This window comes from Lethenteron reissneri, chromosome 35, assembly GCF_015708825.2.
Source record: "Lethenteron reissneri isolate LAM-NWPU_2019-01 chromosome 35, ASM1570882v1, whole genome shotgun sequence".
NCBI classification, from domain to species: Eukaryota; Metazoa; Chordata; class Hyperoartia; order Petromyzontiformes; family Petromyzontidae; genus Lethenteron; species Lethenteron reissneri.
The window spans coordinates 6,051,211-6,072,431 of NC_083813.1; the positions used below are offsets into that span (position 1 = coordinate 6,051,211).

Below are 21,221 nucleotides of genomic sequence, written 5' to 3' on the forward strand. Positions count from 1 at the left end.
CCATTGGTCTCTCTACAGCAGGGCATGTGAGAAGGTGCACCGCCAAGCATGGATAAGAGGAAATCACAGGAACATCAGGAGTACTGAGATCATCCTTAAATGTCCTCTCATATGAGTGATGAACTGCCTACTGCCTAGACTTTCAAAATGGAAAGTCACCAGATAAAATGATGGCAAGGGTACCATTGTAATTGACTTTGAATACGAAAGGGGAAAATGCGTGTAAAGCTCTTTTAAATATATTATACCGATATAATGTATCCCACAAATATAGTCTGTAAAATTTGTATCTTCCTCATTTATGCTTGAGCACGGATGAATGTAAATGTACAGTATTCTGGCTTTGAAACACAATACCACCGTTCATTAACGGTACTGTATATTATTATGATTTGATTTATTTTTGTTGCATTTTCAGCTTTTACCAACTTGCCTCGACGGGAACGTGTGGGCAGTTTCCAGCTGCGATTGAGTTCACTTCAAAGAGCTCCCACAAAAGGTCACTTGGACACAGGAGATGGTTGTGTGCATCCCCTCGGCCGTGCCACTATCAGCCGCGAATCCAAGAGGGGCGATCTGTCAGCACGTGGGAGTTGCTTTGTTGCTGCCCCCCCGCCCCCCCGACTTTCTCATTGAGGCCTGATTTAAAGAGGTGCCTGCCACCCGAGTGCTTGTACTTGTGCAACAAAGTGTGCCCCGAGCATTAATTGTGCCTTTTATTTGCACACAAATGCACGATTCACTCCAATAACTTCGCATTAAAAAAAAACCTCTCTGTTCGCTTTAAAATAAAATACACTTTTGAATACCGTTTTGAGCCTCGTGATTTATTCATTAGGGGGTTAAACACGTTTAGGTTTACTTTGCTATGACGTATTGCATTATGAAGCTATTTCTAAATATCTTTTTGGTTCTTTCGGTAAAGTCACGTAGAAGGGAAGTAATAAAATAATAAAAATCAAACATAATAAAATAATAAAAATATTTCAAAATACTTAGTTTTTTATCTATCAAATTGGGATGCATTTGTGATAACAACAAAAAAAACAACCGTGTGCCCTTCGAGATGTTGATCCCGAGCCAAACACTTAACTTCTGCCATGCAGAAAGTTGATAAGCCTTTTTTTTTGTTTAAACCACACACGGTGTTTGCCTTGGAGCGTTAGACACACACACAAAAAAAAGAACACGAGGTGCAGCAGGTAAAATGCACTCCGCCAAAGTATAGGATGCCTCTTTAAAGTGCACTCTCATACAAAAGTGAGCCCTCTCAACCCCCACCACGCTCACAGCACCCCACGCTAACTACTAAACCCCTTCCATCACCCACCCACCCACCCCCAACTCTCTCCTCTCTCTCTCTGGTCCATTCACGATGGGATCGCTGTTATGCTAAACAAGTGGGCCAGAAGAAGAAGGGAAAAAAAACCCAGGGTCTCACAATAGCGACAGTGAGAGAGTGACACGGAGACACGGGGGGGTGGCGGTGGTGGTGGTGGGGGTCCTAAAGAAGGAGTGGAGGGATTCTTGGGTCAGCATTGGGTAAAACACACACACACACACAAAAAAAGAGCGGGAAGAGACTTTAGAAAGCATCTTCCGTAGAGTGCTTGTCAGTACTCTCGCATGGATTTATTGTTACGTGTGTGCGTGTGTTTGTGGAGGAGAAGAGAGGAACTCTAGAATGTTACTTCCCATGTCGGCGTGCTTGATGTAGAGGCTGTTGGGTCGAAAAACAATCCCGGTGCTGTTTAGGTCGAGGGATAAAACGTTTGCGGAGAGAGATTTTTAACGTCGGGCGGATTTATCGCGGAGGGAACTTTAAAGGTTAGGCGCTAATCATTGGACGAGAAGACTCGCAGAGCTCCGCAACGCACAGGTGAGCTCCACGTAATAGTTCGTGAATAGTGCTCGTTTGCATTACAGGACTGCGTATGTGTACACTCGCGTTTCTATAGTTTAAATTGTTTAAAAATAATGGGTGTTTTTGCTCGACGGTAAGACCGTGATGCAGGTGTTGCACTTTCATCTTCGGTTTTTCATTTTGCGTCGTGCTTTGTTTCTGCTGGGCTATTTCACGTAAAATAAAATATATTTCTGGTTTTTTTTTACGTACAAAGCACCCATGCTTCTGTATGATCTTTGAGCAAGGCGCATTCCACAAGTCGATGTAATAATTCGGCTCAGTCCACCATTGTATGGCATCTTAGTCACGGGTAGGGCTTAATCATATAAAGGAACGTCATGTAGACGAGCTTGACTTGCTTGATCTGCTGCTGTTTAGAATATATTTTAAAAACCAAATGCTTGTTATCTGAAACATTCCATTTAATGCCATCGATTCACTGCGTTCCTCGCTGTCATGTGAGGGATGGAGAGTGGTGGTTTGGGAAGTGTGAGTGGTTTGGTGAAAGTGTTGATCCTGCCTGTGTCATATACCGTGCTGTATTACGGTGGGCGTCTGTGATCGTTTAGACATAATAAACCACGTTTGTGTGGTTTTGTAAGTAAGACATCAAGCAGACAAAACTGTCTCTTCAAGGGGACTCACTGCTGTCATCGCAAGGTCGCCCATGTAACAGCACATTCTAATATAGTCCTGCATTTTAGAACAACATTCGACAGTAATTGATAATTATGGTATTGCTATGCATGAAACAGTGCTTGGATATGAGTGATTTCAGTTACTGTATTACCATTTTTCGTCAAAACTACTTTGGGAAGAAACAAAAGTCTGTTTTTTTGTCTTCAAATTTTACTCTACAAAGTAATTTTTGTAATATATTCCCCCACTGGACACACACTACTTAGTCCATATATATAATCCACGTTGTAATAATATATCTAAACAAGACTGAAATTATGTTAATATATATTGTGATTAAACCATTTTGCCTTCAGCCCTAGTTTTCAAATTGTGTCATTGTATATCTGTCCCAATGTCTTTTCCACATATTAAAAACAAAAATCTGTTAAAATGTTTTTTTTTTCATTAACACTCAACGCAATTGCTTCTCCACATACAGAAGAGTACATTATTCCACTCGTGACAAAATCAGCCAGGAAGTACCCAATCTCATCAGATCTCAGCAGCACGTACAAACAGGTCGTTATATTTTAACACGTGGTAGGCTTTCGCTACCAATATCATCCATAATAGAGGTTTTTTTTATGGGTTAGATCGGGTAAATATATAAGTGTGTCATTAAACCCACCACCACCCGACACAGCCAACTAGTAAGGGTTATCACGTAAACAGAACGTGGCCAATTCGTCACTAGTACAGCACACCGGCTTGTTGGAGAGCCAAGCCGCAACATTTACAATCCGAGTACGACGTTTCGCCAGTAATTACAACTAGCTTCATCAGGCAACAGCCAGATTTGTGGAGAAGTCCACCTGTTTCGTTCCTTATATAGAGGCGTAGATGTGGTGACCACACTTCTGCGTTCTTGAGTCAACGTGCATTAGGTTGCTATAGGACTGCAGGCATACAAGGTGGACAGTGGAGGGTCAGTACCGAATAATCTATCATTATGCTGCACTGGACATCTGTGAAAAAAGAGCTTTATAGCTCATCGGATTCCTCCAATATAAATTCAGATTCTGATACTCTACGCTGCGTGTTTGCTTCCACATCTATGCCTCCCCCTTGCACTGACCAGTACGATGAAGTTGAGAGGATCTCATCCAGCAGTGGACTGACAAAAAGAGCTAAACAGTGTACTTAGTAAGATTACTCCCAAACATGTGCTCTTCAATATTAATGTTCACAAAAGTATTTCTTTATTGCCCAGATATAATGTGTCTTACTATAAAATTCACAATTCGGAATGTCCTCTTTCATAGAAACTGTTGAATCCATAATTTTGTGAGTAATGTTCAATTGTTATTTTATTGTAAATTTTATTTTATTATTTTTATTTTCTATCTACGTGACTTTACCGAAAGAACCAAGAACATGAATTTCTGCAGTCACAAAAGTTTTAAGTCAAAGTTGAACACAATTTACTGCCAAAAAGTGCAGGAACTGACAGTTTTTGTGTATCATTTGTTCAATACTTGGCAGTAACTGTGCTGTTTACTGGTATGCCACATGAAGTAACTCTGACATGATGTATTACTGTAATTATACAGAATATATGTGTAATACTGGACTTTTTGCATAAACAAATTTGAGCTAACATTACGACAAATGCCTTTTCAGCCATAAAAAAAGTATAAATGTAAACGTCCTACCAACATAATATTTGTCTAGATTAAAATAAAACCATTTATTTATGGTACAGGACTGCATTTGTTAAAACGGGATAGTACGTTAATATTAGATGGCCCTTATTAAAAATATAATTTTACAAATTACGGTAAATTAGTCTTATAAACGTTCTTATGAATTCCAATTGTCCATAACAATGACAACCCGAATTTCGTGTCGTCTGGCGCTGCTGAAATGTCCAACAATTGTTTACTTACTCGGAAAACCCAAAATAGGACTTTGTTTAACGGGCATAATGTGCCGGCGGTTTTAGTGTGCGTTGAGTTGGTAGGCAGACCAGCGAGGGCAGGCGTGAGAAGGTAAGTCGATACAGGTGGGAGGGATTTATGGTTGATTCAACCTGCAATGAATAACCCCGAGTCAGATTTAGGAGAATGCTGCGCAGTGCCCTGGCTCGCCCCTTTGTGCTGAGCTTTAGCAAAACGCCGGAGCAGCATTCGGACACAAATGCCGGCGCTCCACATCGGAAAGCATCGGGATAAGGGAAAGGGCAGAGGGACACAGGATGAAAGGAAAACATCGGGGTTTAAAAAAAAAAAGATTGCAAAGACAAAAAGAGACCGGCTAAGACAAGCAATAACCTTTCCAGGCTCCTGAATAATCCCCCGCACGGCTGTGCAGAATGTTTTGCAGTTAAGGTGTGGTCACCTGTACAGAGTTTGGTTTCAATGGTGGCAGCAATTATTGGCATTCCAAACCTCTGAGTTGTACAAACATTTGTTTAAAGGAACCCTAAATTTAGCTGTGCTATTAGAAACAAAATAAAAGCTTTATAGGAAAGAATAATAAATATTAATCTCTTGATACAAGACCACTGGTGTCCATTATACTGTCCAGGTATTTTGAAAAATCTTGTTTTTATTTGGGATGCGCAATGGGTAATTCTACTCTATACTACTGCATTATTTCCCTGTGGTTGCTGCAAACTTCTGGAGAACATTTTTAAATAGACAATAAATGTCTAAATCTGGGCAGCAGGGCGGGGTGCAGTCGTAACACTCGCGTCTCAAAGCGAGAAGGGCCGAGGTTCGATTCCCGACTTGGGCCCCTTTCTGTGTGGAGTTTGTATATTCTCCTTTTATGCATGAGTTTCCACGGGTTCTCATGTTTCCTCCCATAACAACAGACACATAGAGAAGCAACAGACACATATACAATGTAACTAGTATTGGCCAAACATCGCAATGCTGAAAGATTAACTGCAAATTACTCAATTGGGATCACACACAGCAACATCACTTCCTCGTGTGAAAATGTGGCAGGACTCTCCGGAAAAATCGTTTAAACATATGTGTTCCTGGGTAAACAAGCATAATGCATTATAGGAAAATAAAGTTTCCAACAAAACCTTTTGCGCAAAAATCTCATTATCGATCGAGCCAGCAGATGGCAGAACAGGTCTGAAGTGTTTCACACATTTGGGAGCCTTGATACCTGTGCAGAAGTCACTGATGTGATTTTAGATTGGCGGTTATTACCATTTACTATGATACTCTACTGTATTTTAAACATGCAAACTCCAAATATACAGGCGTCAGGGTTGGGATCGAACCCACGGCCTCCTGTATACCAGGCAAGGTCGTTAACATCTCACAATTGCAGCACCCCCAATACAATTACTGCATTATTGAGTATTGTCCCCTCTTCTTGAATTCTGAGATATCCTTTTCATGACATGTCCCAGGTTTGTTTTTATAGCCTCCAAAGGTGGCGACTCTCTTTGAATCCTTTCCATTTCCAAAGTAAGAATTTGAAAAAATCCAGTTGAATAAATGTGCATGCGGTATTTAATTTGCATTAAGCATATGATTTGAACTACGATAATATCGTTGATAGATACCTCAAATATGCAACCAATATATATGTGCCATCACAATAAACTCGTGGAAACAACCAGCAGGCCGGATACAGCCCGTGACTTCATTCCATTGGCCCAGACGAGGCCTACCACTGCACTATGTTGAACTTCTTTCACACGGTACGTGGCCGACCGTGGCAATAGGTAGTGCGATTGACACTTTGAAACTGCCAGCAATCAAGAGGGGGGTAGGTTTGACCTGTCAATACTGCCTTTCTAAATTTAGCCCACTCAGTCACCTGTTAGGCGAACGTGTGGGACGTTACTGTGGAGGTAACAATCGATAGGTCACTAGTTCCATCTCTGGCACTGGCAGATGAAATAATGGGCAAAGTTTAATAACTTAACCCCCCACCCCCCCATGTGGTTCCAGAGTCAATTGTGTGTACTCTCACCTTTTCCGAGATGTCTCGCCAGTGTGGAAGAGTAGGCCAAATACCCTCCAGAGGGGTTCAATAGAGCTCAATCGAGTGGAAGCCATTCTGCCAGCAGTGGTGTGAGCAAATACTTGCAGGGTTTCCCCTTTACCTGGTCACCTACAAGGGTAAGCCAACATTATTTACCTTAATATTATTGAATAACCCTAAGATATGTGGTCATATGTGACCCGCAGAGGGTATTTGAACGTCCTATTTGGCCCTCAATAAGAAGGGTCGCCCACCCCTGCCCTAGACAATGAGATATGAATCGTGAGGTTGGTGTAATTACCCTATCTTGTTTATGGCATCCAATGAAATTAAAGATAAAAACCTGAGTCTAATGCTACAATCGTAACATTCATTATCGAGAGAGTTGTTTATGGTATAATGACAGAGTATTTTTAAAGTCGTGCGGTTTCAGAATAATTAACTTGAAATGCCATGTTTATTCCCTAATTGTGGTAAATGGCTTCGCTGAATTTACAATTAAAGTTGTTTATCAGATGCTATTTTAAGGTCTTTGCGAAGAAAAGACTGCATTGTTGTATATTTGTGCTGAGCGTTGCCATGTGATTACTAGAAGCGAAGCAGTTTAACACATTTCAGGAATAGTTTTATTATGCGTGCTCACCTGGGACACCCTCGCCGCGTCTCGAGACTCTTTTTCAGGAGGGTCCCTGTCAAGTTTTCGCAGTAGGGGGCAATGTTGCCATGTGGAAGCCGAATTAACCCTTTCTCCCGTTCCCAGACGACTGCTAATTGCAGGGCGGGTGCCGTTCACCAATGAATCTCGGAACACGCGAGCGGTTCAGCGTTAAAAACAATTAGACAGGCATCGCGCCATTGTTTTTAAAGACATTGGAGTCACCGCAGATAACTGTAGCGACACGACCGCAATGCAATGGCAGCTGGCATCAAACTGTGCCACGCGCCCTCCCGCATGGCTTTGTGGGAGCCTCGGTACCGGTAAAGTTATTTTATTTTCGTTTTTCTTACGGTTCCGTACATGATAATTATTATGACGTACACGTATGTCATCGAAACGGGAAAAGGTGAAATATATTTTTTTTAATGCAAAACAAAATAAGAATAGATTTTAACCTTTCTGGAATAAGACAGTTGTTAAGATGGTAAAATACCAAATAGATACCTTTTTCAAGGCACAAAGTCTGCATTAACCACACATCTTAACACTTAAATTTTGATTTAAAGCTTTCGTGACTGCAGGGATTCATATTCTTGGTTCTTTCGGTAAAGTCAAGTAGAAGGGAAATAATAAAATAATATAAATATAAAACAATACAAATTCTCACGACGTTTCGACTGCAACACAAGCAATCATAATGATGATTGCTTGCAACACAAGCAGTCATAATGATGATTGCTTGTGTTGCAGTAATGTATACAATTTATGCTATAAGAAACTTTATTTTTCCCATATACGAGATGATCTATCAGTCGAACCACCGATTTCAGTCATTTCCTTTGTGCCATCGAGTAAGTACAGTACCCATTCTGACCAGCAGGAACCAGGGACCTATGATATTAATAATGAGCTATGTATGGCCTCTGACCTTTGACCTAGGTATAAAAAGGTGACCAAAATGTGTTCACCTTGATACTCTTTCGTACCTTAAACATTTCTAAACTCTTTTCCCATTTGCATTTTTTCAGTTAAGAGTTGGGAATAGTTTGAGGTGTTGCTCATCATTCTCAAGATGGCCCGATAATCGGTTTGTATTGGATAATATAATCATAACTTTTGCTGCTACGTTGTTATTTTTCTCGAGATCAAACAACCAACAGAGTAATGTCTGGCTTAGAGTTATTTTTTTTTCTGGCCCAGTATCTGGCTGTACGTTCAACAGTTCTGTAAGACTCCAGAGTGCCCTTTTTGCACATACTGTAATAATTGACTCCAAGTTTTGCACATATTGCATAACATGATTTATTTGCCCCTGCTGCTAATTAAGATTGAAAAATTATAAACGTAAAAGAAAATCGAAGGTATTTTGTGCATGACAACTGATTCCGTACAGCACCTTCGATTAGCACGGTTGGCTTATGCACGGTGCAAAATAGGTTGAATATAGATGCATACGTATGGTCATATACACAAAAAAGTCGTATAGAGAACATAATTAGATACCATGTAGAAAATGACATAATTCAGAATGTGAAGAGAAGTTGGTGGCCGTGTCACTAAAGGGCCGTCCATAAATGACATCACGCGATTTTGGACGATTTTTGACTCCCCCCCCCCCCTCGTCACACGGCGTCACAAAAAGTCAGACCCCCCCCCCCACAAATATGACGTCACAAAGCTCTGCCCCCCCCCCCTCCCCAAAACCATATTTCCATTTTGAAAGTAAAACATGCTTCAAATCGCTTTAAACTATTGTCATTGTAGTGCGTATTTAATGTGGCGCTGCACTCTGATGTAGGAGTGTTGTTATAACAATTATTTAATTTATTTAAAGTTGCGCATTTTGATGTGACGTCACATTTCTCACCCCCCCCCCCCCTTGTCAAACATCGTCACAAATGTCTGACCCCCCCTAGGTGCGTGACGTCATTTATGGACGGCCCCTAACAGAGATGATGGTCAGTGATAAAGAATAAGAACGCAGCGGCCACTATTTAATGGGAACACATCCGTGAGGATGTCCGCTGAGCTGTAGCGATGACGTCAGTGCAGGTGCTGGGTGGATGTTTCCATCGCAGGATCATGGGAGTTGGGGGCAGCTTGGGGGAGGCCTTCATCCAGCAGTGGATAAACCACGGCCGCTGATGCTGATGCTGCTGATGACAAACACAAATGACACACATCCTACGTTGTGATTCATCTCCCTTGTTGTTGTTGTCGAGGTCTCTTAAAACACTGGGAAGCGAATGCATCCGGCTGCGTGTTTCCCGGATGTGCGGCAGCCAACTTCTCATCCCCCCCCCCCCTCCTCACAACACCCCCCCCCCCGATAGGGACAAGGGAAAGCAGAGGGGGGTGGATGTGAACAGGAAGCGCCAGTCGGAAGCGGCCATTGTTCATTGTTGGGTACACGAGGTTGCAAGCCAATCACCACGAGGGAACACAAAACAAGGGGAGTCAATTGCAGAGGGAGAGCCACGTGATTATCCTGTGCAACCCCCCCCTTCCCCCCAAAACAATTTCAAAGAGACAAACAATTTGAAAAGGGGGTTAAAGGCAGAGGGTTCTTTTTTTTACTCAACAGGAAGCAACAGCATTCAATAATAAACAACTTGATTAGGAGCAACAGTCAAGGCTATGGTTGCAGGAGAGCATTTATGAGAAGTGTGACGATTCATTGACCCTCACTTAACCTCCTGCCCAGAAAACCGATCAATTACCGTGATCTCATGCATATGTTGCAGCCCTGCAGCGTGACCGTGCTGAAAGGGGGAGGGGGGATATACAAAAAACTCGGTGGGAGGAGGTGGGTGGGCACAACACAATATCAAAACAACATTAAACAAACGTTAGCAACGCTAAACAGAGTAACAATATTGACCGCTTCGTTTTTCCACGGTGCATGTTGATCCCTCGCTCTTATTAATTGTGTACGAGGAAAGGCTGTGACGATTATGGTTTAAATGCCGCTGATGTTAAATATTATAAATCATCATTCTTTGACTTGACTGTTAGGCTTTAGAAGGGAGTGGGGGGTGGGGGGTGTCTATCCCCATCCAGCCCCTGTAATGTTACGGGACTCATCCACTGCATAAAACATATCCTCGTCATCATCAGCAGCCACGGTCAGTCCACTGCTGGATGAACGCCTCCCCCTAACCGCCATCGCCTCTCACGATCCCGGTGATCCAACAAGTATAACCCGTAAAAACAAAGTTGTTCACTATAAATCCTTTATATGCGTGGCGGCTAGAGTCCTCTCGTCCTCTGGCTTGAGATGGCTGCCACCTATGGGTCAGATGATTGTCTGCCAGTATTAAGCAATTGGTAATTAAATATTTAATTTGTTTTCCCTAAACAGTGTAAAATTTTGGAAAAATGTTTTCACGAAAATGCATTGTCACGCACAACGAGTCTGTGTGCAAAATGTCAGCTCGATTGGATCACGGGAAGTGGGTTAAAAAACGACTGAAAGATTTGCACGGTCCTAAGCAAGCAAGCAAACTTAATATAAAGGATTAAAAAATCCATCGAGCACCTACACACAAGCTGACCTCGGTGTTCGTGCTCTCAGATGCATTCCGTTCTTTGGCTGCCACTCCGTGCTTATTCTTGACCATAGTCCAGCATCCCTTCTAACGGCAGCATGTCCTGTCCAAGCCCAACTTACTTTCCGTCATAGTGAGGATGAAGTCATTAGCCTGCGTCTCTTCTCTAGCGCCACGTGTCCCTGCCTCGGTGCAATTACAAGCATCAATCTCTACGTGCTTCTCTGCACACCTTTCAGTGTTGGTTCCATATTTATTTTAATGACCACATTTTTTTTTAAACCTTCTGCTACAGAAGGTGGTACACACTGATTAAAATAAATGTGAATGGACAAACATGGACTTTTATCGACATTGTCTCATGTATGTATTGTGAGCTTAATGGTCCATGTTAATTGATGCAACATTAACTATCAGTGGATAAAAACAATTATCTGAATTGAAGTTTTACATTTTTGGAATGGTCAACGAACGTGGGTTTCGTGTGGCTTGTTTCTGAAGTAGAAATAACTCTTAGTATTTAAGACACAGGATAGCAAAGTCTCTTCATTGCTGTTTCAGCCACAGACAATTCCATTGCATTATAAATTATGTTTTGTTTAGATGTCTTTTTCACAGGCTCGTCACCCATCACAATCAATATTCAGGCTCAAACCTGCTTAGCTTCCGGGATCTAGTGCATTCAGATTGATGTGGACATCGGCTAAATTGTAATCCATACACAATTGAGGAAGCCGTGGCGCAATGATTCGACAGATGGGAAATTAACCCAACGACCTGAGTTCGATTCCCGGCAATGGCTCACATCAGTGGAGAGTGACACCTAAACTGGCCCTTGTGCCCTCCTTCACCAACGCACAATGACGAGCGTGGTGAAGTATGGCCAAACAACCCTCGTCACTGAGATGGCACGACTTTGCATTACGCCAGCAAAATTACCTAACCCAGGACCTCCCTGAAAAATCCTAACGAGGTCATGAAAAGCATCGTAAAAACGAACGCACTAGAAAAAAGATGCAAGGGGGTCGTGTCACGTGTACATCCCTGAACCCAGTGGGTGGATATTCCACGTTCCGGTGGCAGATGCAATGCGATCCACACGACAACCTCGATCTATCCGAAGGGCGTTGCAGTTATGCATTGCCGTGTGAATACATCGCAGCTGTTCACGCGCTCCCAAGGAGTTGTACAAGTGTTCAGGAGGATAAGCGGAGCGTGATGGGATCACCCTTATCGCCAGTAAACATTGAACACTCTTCGGGACCGGTATTGTGTTGGCCACTTGTATAACCACAGGAAGGGTGTGTGGGTGGTAATTTAGTCGGGCTGTTTGCTTAAAGACGGATTTGCTCATTTCCTTCAAGGCTCATTTATTTCCACAGTATATGGCCTCGCTCTCATACTCGAGTGTACACACGTCTGTCTGTCTGTGTGTGTGTTTGGGTTAGGTCGACTTAGCCTCAAATGAGTACCCGGTGCTGTGTGTCAACATCGCCACCAGAGAGACAAAGGCGGGTGCCGGCCACCCAGCCCCTCGCGTGCCGTGTCGGCCTTCATAGGTGCTCGCTAACAGCACTTGCCCCAACAGTCTGTTAAGGCTATACGGGGGTTCTTTGTCTTTGTGTGTGTTTGGGTACGCGTGTGTGTATTCAAAACATTGATTCTAATGTTAATAAACAGGTACCCTGTACTAATGGCCTCGAAAATAGATCCAGAATTTCGGATGCCAACGAAGGCTTCGACTGAGAGATCAGCAAAGCTGCACATGGTGGCCGACTTGACAGGGATTTATCAAGTACTACAAGATACTTGACTTCGGAAGTTTCAAGTAGCACTGCAGAAAGTACTATGTCCTAATGAAGCCCTATTACTGACACGTGACAGCATAGCCACGATACTGCTTTACTTGCAGGCCTTGATGGCAAAGCTTAATGATCCAATTCCGAATGTGTCCGATCTCGTCAGATCGCGAAAGCTAAGCAGGATTGAGCATGCAGAGTTCTTAGATTGGTGAACACCAAGCATGGCGAGGTTGGTGATCACCATGCATGGCCAGGTTGGTGATCACCATGCGGCTACTTGGCGGTGAGGAGACAGCAGATCATCAGAAATCCATCATTGTCCTGTGCTTCTATTCCACCAGCCGGCACTGACCAGCGTGGTGAAGTATAGTCACATTAAAGTAATAACCCTCACTGCCCGCATGGAATCTGTAGGTCGTCATCCAACTGTGGACTGACAAAATGGCCGTGCCTACTGCAAAGACAATTAATACTCATTACATAGACGCTTTAAATTAATCTTGTCGGATTATGTAGATTGCAGAAATGTGACCTAAATGAAATGCCCACCTGCAGTACTACGAGTTGACCAGTAGAGGTCAGTACAGCAAGTGGGTTGCTGACTTATTTTGTGTGCAATCTTAAGCATTCGCTCCTTTGAACTGCATGTGTGGGCTCTGCCCAGGCAATCCAGTGCCCTCCCACAGAGTAAAAATAGAGTTATTGACCCAACATATCACTGTTATCAAGCGGTGCCTTCCTGATTAAGGTTGTTTTTAGACTCGACGGGGCCTTCCTGTGTAAACACAAACGTTCTAATTATACTCGAGTTATGATTGATGTTTACCCATTACTTCTATTTTCATATCGCACTTGAAAACATTACAGCCAATTTTCAAACATGGGTCCTCCGTTCAACTCACGTCATTCGTTTGGGATTTGTGCCAACGTTCAACATGGGCTTGGACTCTCAAAAACAAAAAAAGTTACACCTCAAAACTAGTTCCTTTGGATCTGCCCAGAGAGGGTGGCACACTTTGTCTGTGTGAGTTCAAAGGTCACCAGCCTGAATCCCCAATTCACATGGACGGTGTATGGGAGGCAGACTTGGTAACTCGCGTTTGGGACAGGACGTCACGACTGCCGTTCCTTCCTCTCTCAAACAACTGTATGCAAGATCAAAAAAACCAGGTGTTGCATAAAAAAACGGACCGCCAGCAATAACATTTAATATATCGCCAACGCCCATCGGTGCATCTTGCGCGATTGTTGGACCGCAGTGCGGATGACGTATAAGGCGTACAAAGAGACCACATACAACGGTAACATTTCATGTAAAATGTGTATAGATGATCGCGTATACAATCTTAAGAAAATCTAACAAGGATTGCTCAATCGTCCTAAATAATTTTGTAAAAGATTATCATTAAGGATTCCCAGTGATATGTCTTATGTTACTGCAGTGTGTTCCTCTGTTCATACACAGTGTGTATTGTTAATATTATAGTAAGAGTTTGGAGACATTCAGACTGGGGTTTATGAGAGCACCCATTTAAAAAAAGAGCTTGCCAGGGCCACCGTCTGTGCTAAAAGCAGAAAGGTCAGAGGTTACAGGGCAAGGTCATGATGGCCCATACGGACTGAGACTGGCCTCGACGATTTCAAAGAATTAGAAACAATTGGGGGAGAATTGTTCTCAAACTTGATTAATTTATTGATTCTTTGAGAAAATATTTGTATTTTGCGCTTGCAGATACTGCAGTGCTGTGTTTTATCAATCGGATGATAATTCTCTCCACCGCAAGCAGTGTACAGTCTAGTCTGTGTTCATGTGAGAATGTTTGCATGCGATCCCGGCATGTACTTAAGATGTCTATTGTGTCTCTCCTTGCCCCTGTCAGTGTGTGGGAGGTCCCTTGGCAAGGTCCAAACCCAAATGAGCTCAGCAACTGCTGCCAGCTTCTTAAGATATTAAATAAATAATTTAAAAAGCTAGAAGGCATCCCGCCCTTTGATAGACGGATGCTTATTCTGAGCTCCCTTGTCTCCTGCCTCATCAGTCGCTACTTCTTTTGACATCCGGTCAAGTCGAGAGAACCATATCTGACAAGTGGGACAAAAAAGGCTTTTTTCTAACTTAGGCCTCGTCACATTTTCCTGCTTTAAATTCAGCTGGCATATGCCGTAGTTCCCACGTAGTTTGTTGTAAGGCAGGCGGCACTGCTTAAGTGAAGGCAGTGTGTGTGTGTGTCTTGGGGCCTCACTGAGTTTCGCAACAGCGATCGTCACAATTCCTTAAGCTGCTAGCTCTTCAATTTACGAAGAGTTCGTAAATGATTTTATGAGTACGTCTGAATAAACTCATTTCAACATGGAATTAGTGGAAATTTGATTGGTGCTTCTAAATTAACTGATTAAAAAAACAACAGGGTTAAAAAATTGCTAACTTTATTATATTGTAAGGTAGTATATATGTAGGGGATAGCATAATATTTAGAGATCGTGTGAAAGTAAAATAAATTGATTGCTTCACACCATTGATGGTCGAATTGCTTTTACTGGATAGAGTTCTAGAGAGCCCCTCTAGAGGATATTTGACCCACTCTTCCATGATGGCCAGACGTCTTGGAAGAGCTGGCGAGTTTGTATGTATGTTGAACTTTTTTCACACCATACATAGCCAACCACACTAATCCCACACTTTACCCACCCACACACGACCTGCCAATCGACTCACTGTAAAGCCAGAAACAATTAAATGTAAACTGATTTGGTGTGGAGGTATCTGGGTGGTTCAGGAGTTAACAGAACAGAGGTGTAGGGCCAGAACGGTGCTTTGATGCATCAATGAAAATACATTCTTGGCCTGAACAATACATGCATTGAATCACTCGCCCAAGAATTACGTTACTTTACGTAAATTGCATATGCTTTACATCTAATCGGACGATAATGCACAGAGCAACAGAGCGCGGGGAGACAAGCAAAGGGATGGAGACAGAAGAAGCTGGACAAAATGGAACACAAAATCAATAAATTTGGATTTTTCAAATAATGTTATAGAAATTCCAGCCCTTTGAACAAAAACAAAACCAGTTTTACTGCCATGCGACGGATATTTCTGAATAGCAGGGCATCTGGGAGAGCGCAGCACCCCGAGTGTGGATATCATTTAAAGGGCTCTGAGAAGTCCCGTAACATAGTCTGACATTTCCTTCTGTGGACCCTCATCTAACGTGGGGCGTGATGCACTGCTCTGTTGGATTTCCGAATCGACACTTTAAGCTCATGGACGTTCCACAATTAGCACAGCAGGAATACAATTGGGAAGTGACAATTGTTTTTTTTAGACATACTTGTACATTTCCCCTATGTTCAATACACACCTAGGAAATGCGTGTCTACATTTGACTCTTTAACATCCATTGATTTACACAAGACAGGATACATTTTGGCATAACAGCGTGCATGCTCCAAAGCCAGGTCAACCTTGTGAATAATGGACGAAACCGCATGGCCTCACATGTATCTAGGAAACGTCTCCTGCTCGTAAAAAGAAAGTCTGTCAATCAGCGAAGAATCTCCCCAGTTCAAACAGATACAGTACGTGTCAAACGCAAGCTTGACTTTAAAGCAAAAGCGCAATTGGCTGTAAAGGCTTCAAAGAGTTGGAAGGTCTTTGACACTTCATTCTCCTGAATCTCATCCGCTTTTCCCATCGGCAACATTCCCTGGTTGCCAACACTGGAGCCCTTTGTTTTCACATAATGCGGCTAACATGGCCGCACTTAGTTTTTTTTCTTTCTGTCGCTCTCCGTGAAAGAAAGCCTTCATTCTCAACAAAAGGTCAGCGCGCCTGGTGCGGAATATTAAAGAATGAGCTACTTTGCCAGAAAGGGAGACCGAAAACTTTCTCCGATATCTTCTGGACTGTTCCGCATATCATCACTCTCCATTGACACCGCTGGTGACAGTGAACCGCAGTGTTGCGTTGTAGCCCGCCGGGCGTGGTTACCGCGGACGCAATTACGCCACTGCGGCTAGCGACTCGGGGTGATTTAGGCGAGGCTCAGAAACAAGCTGAACTTTGACCCTGCTGTTGATGTATTTGTAGCACATTGCACGCACTCAGCCCATGCAGTGACTGATGTGGCTAATTTTGGCTGCCAGTCTTTGCTAAATTAAATACAGCACTTCATAGTGGTGGCCGACCTAGGGTGGCGTTTGCAGATGTTTGCATATGGGCAACCTGTGTTGGCATTGCTTGGAAAACGGAGGGCATATTAGTGTAGGCGGCTGCGGGGTCTATATTTTTCCAGGTGTTTTTGCACAGTGCTCTCTTGAGGTCAATTAGCAAAAGCAGTGTATACATAAATGGATTTGTCACGCTCACTACAACCTCTTTCACCCGTGACTCCACAGGTATCCTGCAGGCATTCCCATCAAGCTTATTGAGACTGAAAAGTATTGATGATAGGTGACATTTTTTGACAACACAAATAAGGTGAAAGTACATAAATACATACAAATGTTTGTATTTTTTATCCAATACACAGTGAGGACGTTGCCACGGTGAAGTGGTGAGCACACTGCATATTCATTGCAGGGGTGGTCGGTTAGTTGAAACAGAGGGCAAGGTTCTTCAACGTTTCTGCCTCTGTTCAACGGTTACACCACAGTTGGTCGATCGGCGGGTCGTGTGTGGTGGGGTAAAGTGTGGATACTCCAGAGGTCGCAACCGGGTCCCCGGGTACGGGCACGGGTACCCGTTTGTGACCCTGGTGCGGCCGGGTACGGGTACGGGTAGACCGTGAGTCACTGGTGAGTCACCGTTTGTCACTCATTTCCCAACGTCTTGTCTCTTCTCACGATTCAAGTTCCTAAAATCAACCCACCCGCGCCTGCAACATGGCTTCATCCCAGAGGTCGCAATCAGGTACCCGATACCCGTACCCTATCCGTACCCGGCCGGGTACGGGTAGGGTACGGGTACGGCCGGGTACGGGTACGGGTACCCGTTTGCGACCCTGGTGCGGCCGGGTACGGGTACGGGTAAGGAATCAAAACCCGTTTGCGACCTCTGAGATACTCACACCTCGTTCCAGACGGCTGGCTGGCCAGTGTGAGAGAGTTGGCCGAAATCCCCTCCCGTGGGGCTCACTAAAGCCCCCTTTAGTGGAGGCCATTCGCCAGCAGTGCTGTGAACAAGACATTGCAGGGCTACAGCCTTTACCGACTGAACGATAACATTCTTCACGTCAAAAATAACACGAAACATAGAATTTAGTTGTAAGTACGTTTCCTTAATGTTCTATACTTAGTGTTTATTCATACTCCACTTGGAAGAAATCGATATAAACAGGTGAGATTGGGCATGACCCTTTAGACACATGTGACAGGAGACTTGCAGTTGATAGACGCACTCTGACCCTTCGCTCAAGCGTCTGTCTATTACCATGCTTGTCAAAATCAGCATGACGCAGTGTCAGCTACCCACTGTTCAGTGTGCCCTTAAGCGCTCAGTCAGTACACGGCATGAAAAAACAGCGGAAGTCTCATTGGGGCACCGCGGTGGCAAGATGTTAGTTATCTCGCCTGATATACATGATGTCGTGGGTTCGATCCAGACCCTGATGCCTGTAAATGTGTAGTTTGCATGTTCTCCCAGTGGTTGTGTGGATTTTTCTCTAAGTCTTCCGGTTTTTCCCTCCATATTTAGAATAATGCGTTTAGAGTGTTTGGCTGTTATGGATTTCTACGTGATTAGCCACTTCGTTGAGCTATCATTTGTGGCCAGCTCGCTTCTGAAAAAGAACCACATAGCTTAGTGGGCCTTACCTGGTAACAAAAAAAAATAGTTTTTAGTTCATAGTTTAAAGATTTTGTTTGAGCAACTTAATGTTATTCACAAATATTCAAAAGGATACAAATGTGTTGTATTAGCTAGTACACTGGATTTGAAGCTTTCGTGACTGCAAGGATTCATATTCTTAGGTTTTTTTCGGTAAAGTCACGTAGGTAAAACATTAAAAAAGTAAAATAAAATACAAATCACGACGTGTTGCCTCCGAAACGTCGTGATTTTTATTTTATTTTACTTTTTTAATGTTTTACCTACGTGACTTTACCGAAACAACCTAAGAATATAGTACACTGGACTTGCAATCCAGGTGTCGCTCGTCCAATGCCCAAGTTTGTTAAATCTCCGAGTCTCTGTGCACCCAGCAGCATGAATGGTTACACCGCGCTTAGTCAATCGGCAAGTCGCGTGGGGTGGGGAAAATTGTGGGTTCTCCAACCTATTCTAATATGTCTGGTTAGTGGAAAATAATAGGGATATCTTCTTTCTGGAGGGGCTCTCTATGGCTCCCTCTCGTGAGCAGTGGATTGAGCAAGCAATTGCAGAGCTGTCCCTTACGTTTAAAACTAGAGGCATTTTTTTTTCTCTCTCTCGTGAGTTCTCTTTTGCCGTGATTAGCGCGATGCACTGAGAACTCCGGTGACTGGAGTTCGACTACCGGTTCCGGTTAGCATCATGTGACAAGCAACATCAGAGCTGATACAGCTGGGGGCTTCACAAACCGGCACACTTCGTCCGGCAATGGCTCTGAATGATTTGATTTTTGTTTCATGTCTTCTCGCATGGCTTATCAAACGTTTACTTTTCAAAAAGGGGTCATCGTGTTTGAAGAGCGCAGAAAGTCGCACCTGCGCGTGTATATAAAGAGAGCCCTCTTTACTTCCTTTATGGCAGGTATAGTGGTAAAACATTTTATTTTATCTGCTATGACATTTGTGGGCAATAGAGGTATTTTAAAGAGGGGCTGTTGATTCGTAAAGAGTAAAAAAAAACTTTCATCCAAACGTGTCTCGTGAGAAAAATATATAAACACTTTCTTTGAAGTTGAGTCTGTGTGGTCATGCATAGAGTGTATCAAATACAAATATACGCGTGAGTTAGAATCTCCATCCTTTGGTTACAAAAGCCAGCAACCGACTAGATATCCTTGGTGTAAAAAAAATACGTTAACTATTCTCATAGGAAATTAAACAAAGCCTAAAAGATTGTATGCACATGCGGGAGTATTTACATTTCCTGCTGCGTTTAAACTCGCAAAGTGAAAACAGTAAAGTGTGAAATGTATCACTTTCATAGGCACATCTTGCAATATTTATTTTAGATGTGCCCTTGTATTTTTTTTAAAACAATAAATATGAAAGCGTTGTTAAATGTCTTTAGCAGGGGGCATAAACTATGTCAAATGGTAGAAAGATCTTATCCCCTCGGTACCATTTATGCTGCGCCAGTTGACTTTGCTCCTTGCTGGATTGATCATGAGACAAGCAGATGCTCCGCTGTCAATTTGAATTGTCTGCGAGTGTTCAAATATCCACGGTTCATCATAGTTGTGGTTAGTATACACTCGGTATTCAGACTGTATAATGTACACGCTCTGGTAATTTACTTGAAGACAGGCATAGTGGTGCGTGCCTGTGATCCGGCACTTTGGAGGTGAGGGTTGGTGGATGACACAATTTAGTGAAACTTCCACAGCTTCTTTCACACCGTACTTCGCCAACCGTACTAATCGGAGGTACGGGAGTTGGTAGTTCAGCAAGTAGATTGAATCCATCTGTGTGGCGTTAAGAGGGTTAACCCTTGTCTGTATGATGGGTTTTCTCTAGTTTCCTCTACAATCAGAGTTTAGTTACTATTACTAGCAAGCCTCACACAAAGTAAGAGGTAGAACATGTATTCTAGATTTGAAGCTTTCGTGACTGCAAGGATTCATATTCTTAGGTTTTTTCGGTAAAGTCACGTAGGTAAAAAGCATTAAAAAGTAAAATAAAATAAAAATCACGACGTTTCGGAGGCAAAACAAGCTTCCGTCTTCAGGTGGTACCGTCACAGCCACGACAGCTGTATCAAATAAATGATAGAACATGTACTTTACAGTACAATCTTAATCTAGGTAATTAAGTGTTTTACCTTTCGATTTAAAGCTTTCGTGACTGCAGGGATTCATCTTCTTGGTTCTTTCGGTAAAGTCACGTAGAATGGAAATAAAAAAAATAACAAAATAAAACATAATAAAATAATTCTCACGACGTTTCGGCCACAACGCAAGTGAAGACCAAGTCTGTCGGGGAGAGAGCGTCACCTGAGGACGGCTACTTGCGTTGTGGCCGAAACGTCGTGAGAATTATTTTATTACGTTTTATTTTGTTGTTTTGTTATTTCCATTCTACGTGACTTTACCGAAAGAACCAAGAAGAAGTGTTTCACCGTCAGTAGCAGATACTTTAATGGCCTTTGGTTACATTTTCCTGGACGCTGATCGCAGAGTCGAGCTCATCAACGCCTCGTCCGGGCTGCACACACATCGGAGTGTTAATCACGTTTCTCGTGTACAGCTGCGTATATACTTTAACGGAGACTCTGTAAAACACAAAGGGCCCTCTGTCTGCAAAGTGACGGCCTTTATGTGTCCGTGCTTTGTCCTCGGTTCGCCGCACGCGGTGGCAGCCACAGCACCCGCGGCACCCTCGTCGCCTGGGACAAGGGTGGGGGGACCGCTTCTGTTGCAAACATTCAAATCCCGACCGTGGCGTTATTTAACCATCTGCTTTATTCGTAATTACCGTACATCGCTGGGGCCGGCCTAGAGGAAACTAGCGTATTTTTCCGTCAT

The 21,221-nt window shown here is 43.1% G+C and overlaps 1 protein-coding gene across 1 annotated transcript in view; it reads left to right on the forward strand.

The window, feature by feature from the left end:
* Positions 1-1,591: 1,591 nt before the first annotated feature.
* The window catches only part of LOC133350850 (uncharacterized), a 173,193-nt gene continuing 153,563 nt past the window's right edge, over positions 1,592-21,221 (forward strand). Inside the window, exon 1 of the mRNA XM_061565644.1 lies at positions 1,592-1,879. The gene's annotated coding sequence lies outside the window, so the exon portion shown is untranslated. The remainder of the gene's footprint in view (positions 1,880-21,221) is intronic.